The sequence below is a fragment of the Fukomys damarensis genome, unplaced genomic scaffold (genome assembly GCF_012274545.1).
Source record: "Fukomys damarensis isolate Sample0158 unplaced genomic scaffold, DMR_v1.0_HiC HiC_scaffold_26, whole genome shotgun sequence".
Classification (NCBI taxonomy): Eukaryota; Metazoa; Chordata; class Mammalia; order Rodentia; family Bathyergidae; genus Fukomys; species Fukomys damarensis.
Genome location: NW_022900938.1, coordinates 671472 through 675716, shown reverse-complemented (window position 1 = coordinate 675716; position 4245 = coordinate 671472).

Genomic DNA, 4245 nt, shown 5'->3' with positions numbered 1-4245 from the left:
AAAAAAAAAAAAAAAAAAGTCCCCAAGCAGGGGCTTGAAAAGGGAGTGGGATAAAATAAAATATAATTTATTAAAAATAAAAAACCCTAGGGCTGAGGATTTAGCTCAGTGGTTCCGCCACCTGACTCAAAAGAGCAAAGGCCTAAATTTGATCCCCAGTACCAAAAAAAAAAAAAGAAAGAAAGAAAGAGAGAGAGAGAAAGAAAAAAAAGAAAAACCCCCTCAAAGTAAATTACCACAGAGAAAAGAGACCATAACTGAGAACAAACTACCCCAGCTCCATCTTTCTCACCTCTCTGTGCATGCGTGTGCACACACACACACACACACACACACACACACGAGAGTGTGCATGCAACACTAGAGGCATGAGCTGCTCCCTGCTCTTGACACCGGGGGCCAGGCTCACACTTCCAGCCTCTCCTCCACCTGGGCGGCTGCACTCTCCCCAGACGCACCCCACTCCTCCTCAGCCCTGGGCAGCCCTCTTCGTCCGCGCTGCACAGGATGGCATGCTGGGCCCTCTGGATGGCGGACCCCAGTGCTCCTGACCTCAGCGCCCCGACCACACGCAGCAGCATCTGCTGCCAGATGAGGGGCCCGGACTCTCACCGCTGCCTCTTCTTCGCACTCATGAGCTCTCACCCAGCCTTTGCAAGCCACTCAGTCTGGAGTGGGCACGCTGTCCTTGGAAGCAAGGGCGACGCCTGAACTATACAGCGAGACCCATCTTGAAAACAGCGTGGACTCCATATAACAGATGCAGGAAAACCCCAGCATGCAGCGGAGCCGCCACCCTGGGGGAGGCAGGCTGGGCTCTGGGCAAGCCCTGTGCAGGTTCCTGGCCACAGCTTTCCCCGGGCCCCCTTGTCTGAAAAGAGGAAGTGCTTCTAGAAAAAAAGGAAGCTTGTCCCAGAAAGGTCTGGGAATCCTCCGAGACTATTTCAACACTGCATTTCAGAGGGAGACCTAGCATGCACCACAAGAAGAATTGTTCTGCTTCGCTTGTCTGACAGATGGGCCCCGGAGTCACTCGATGCGGTCCCTGGCCTTCCTGGGTCAGCTCTAGCGTAGTCAGTACACGCAAGGTAATGCAGCACCACTCACAAAGTCGCTGGGAGAAATTACACAGTGCAAGTGAAAAGCACTGCACACAGCAGGCCCACCAAGGCCTCACACTGGCAGAACTGCGTGCTCAGCCACGCGGCCCCCTGTGCGCAGTGTGCTCCCATCAAGTTAATCCGGACAGGCTATGCGGCCTGTTGTTTGGGGGCCAGGGCAGGGAGCATGGTGGGGACCAGCCACTCCCCTCCGGAGATGAGGGGTGCCAGGAGGCTGAGGAATACATTTCCTGAGTCTCTAAGCTTCCCACTTGCTTCAATCTATTCAGAAACCTAAACCACAAGGTGTTTGCACTTAAAAGAGGGTACAGACATTCCTCATTTAATGACTAAATTGGTTGTTAAATGAAGTGGTCTCTAAGTGAGGAACTGTACATAACGTGAGCATTGCAATACAGTATTCAGAACAAAGAAATGGTAAAAGGAAACTCAACTTGATTTGGCTTTTATTTCCATAACTCTTCCATGCAGTGCTGTAATGTATAAGAGAACATAAAACTAAAGTACAGTACAATCAGCCAGCCTGGGCGACATTAAAAAACAATGTTGTGGAACCAATGAAAATATTTCTAGCCACACACACATAAGATCTACATAGGTGTGTATGCGCACACATGGATACAGATACAGGGCGGGGTCAGCCCCTGGAGCAAGTGTACGAGGGGCAGAGCACATAAGCCATGTTCATGAGTTCTGCATCTCCTACAAGACCTAAAGCACAGGAATTCCCTCTTCCTAGACCACTTTCCAAAGGAAACCATGTGCTTTCTGAAATACGGCCTTGGTCCTCTCCGTGTTCAGATAAGGACCTACTGTCACCTGCTTTGGGGGGAAACACTTATATTGTATATTCATTTTCATCACCAAAGTTAAAAGCAATATCAAGTTCACATGTTGCACCTAGCAGCTTCCACTGAGTGGCTCAGACTTTTAAATCCAGAAGTACTACTGGGAACTTGCAATAATGACAAGAGGTCAGTAAAATTCTCTCTCCTAGACAAGTACAAAATTGGGCAAAACTATCTAAAACCACAATTTCAAGACTTGAGAAATCAAGTAAAAACAACAAATCAGGAAGTGTTTATTCATGAAAAAAATCATTAAATTTAAGGTAATAACAGGGTCTATAGCATTCTTGTCTAGAACGAAGTAGCAAAGATTGTAGTAAAAATCAATGAAGTAAGAAATGGAGCCAGACATGGTGGGACTTGCCTGTAATCCTAGCATGAAGGAGGCTGAGGCAGGCAGATTGCTGCAAGTTCAAAGCCAGACTTAGGCTACATAGAGTTCAAGCTACTTTGAACCACCTGGGAAGATCCCGTTTCAAAAAACAAATAAAAAGAAGAGAGAAAAATAATTGTTAAAAATAATCAAAAAATAAGGGCTGGGGACTTAGCTTAGTGGTTCCGCTGCCTGCCTTGCAAGTGCAAGAGGACCCAAGTTTGATCCCTCGTATCAAAACAAGAATCCCAAAACAGGCTTTTTTTTTTTTTTGAGACAGGGTCTCACTTTGTAGTTGAGACTGACCTGGATCTCACTGTGTAGCCCAGGCTGGTTTCAAACTCACAGTGATCCTCCTGCCTCAGCCTCCCGAGTGCTGGGATTACAGGTGTGTGCCACCATGCCCAGCTTCAAAAATAGGCTTTTGAAAGAAAAGTTGATTCCAGTTAATAGGGACTAAAAATCAGGAGACTAAAATCAGGATATCCTAGCAGCCATTTGGGAAAAGCCAAGCTTATCGAATCTGTGAGTGGATGGGCTGACACTGGGAGAGAGCTAGCAGCAGCTGGCTGGGAGAGATTTCATCTGTGAGGGGATGGACTGACACCAGCAGAGACCTTAGCCGCTGGCTGGGAAAGGAACTAGGCTCATATAGGTACAGAAGGGCTGAGGAATCTGGGGTGAGATGTTATTTTTCTTTTTAAAAATTTTTATTTTGAAAATTTGAGATAGGGTCTTAAATCGCCCAAGCTGGCCTTGAACTTGCGATCCTCCCACCTCAACTTAGCTGCTTCCTGCAGGGAGAAGGGGTGCTCACTCTGCCATTGTTGAAAGTGAGTGAACGTATGTCAAGCTGGCACACTGAGTGCCTCTCCCGTACCAGCTCCAATCCCAAATCTCCAAGTGTTTGAACTAAGTACAGCTGAATCTCTTTCACTCAACCCCCTGGGTCCCCTGCTTTGCTCTTAATCACGGTCACCATCAACAAACCCTCAGAGGATGAGGTCACTCACTTCATCTGGCAGGCAGCTGTGCCCAAGGTTTGTACAGATCAGGGTACAGAGACAGCCTAAGCATCCAGGAGAAAGGCCATGAGGCAGAGGCGGTGGGTGGGAGACAGAAAGAGACGGAAGGGAACACACAGGACAGGTACTTAGGAAGTATGGGAAGAGGGTTTGGAGCCCCTCAGTGTAAAGAGATTGCCTGGGCTGAGTCAGCTGCCTGCGTTCTGCCCAATGGGGTGAGATGCTTGGGACGTGCTTCCCCAAGGGCAGTCTACGCAGGGGTGGACACAGTCACTGGACCTCTCCGCGCCAGGGGGTTGTGTGCTGCGTCTTGAGTACGATTGCCCTATGTAGTGCAAAGCTGCTGCTGTTGGCTGAAAGTAGCCTGTGTGCTTTGTCCTGCTTGTTTGTGAAGGACTCAAATCAGGCCTGACAATTATGAAACCAAAAGACGTCTTTGAAAACATCAACAAAATTGATAAACATTTAACTAGACTGAAAGAGGAAGAAGTCTCACAGCTAAGAATTTGTTTAACTTGGATTTTTTTAGCAATGAAGAAATGGTTAGGACTTTGGCAATTCTTGCAGACGGACTAAATGCAGTTCTATAAAGGAATATGCGCTCGCAGGTAGGGCTTGCGGGGGGTTCACTGCATCAGGGGGATGAGCCCAATGAGGAGTCCATAGCGGCTGGGGGGCTGGGAGGAGCCTAGGGGAGGAGGCGGTCAGGGGCGTGGCCTGGAAGGGTTCCCTCCCTCCTCTCCTGGGCCTTCTCTGACAGGCCAGTGCCATGCTGCCCTGCCTTGGGACTGTAAGACCTAAAGTCTCACTTCCACTCCACGGAGCGTGAACAGCCGAAAGGCCTCCACGATGCTGGGCCCTAACAACCCGAGGCTCCG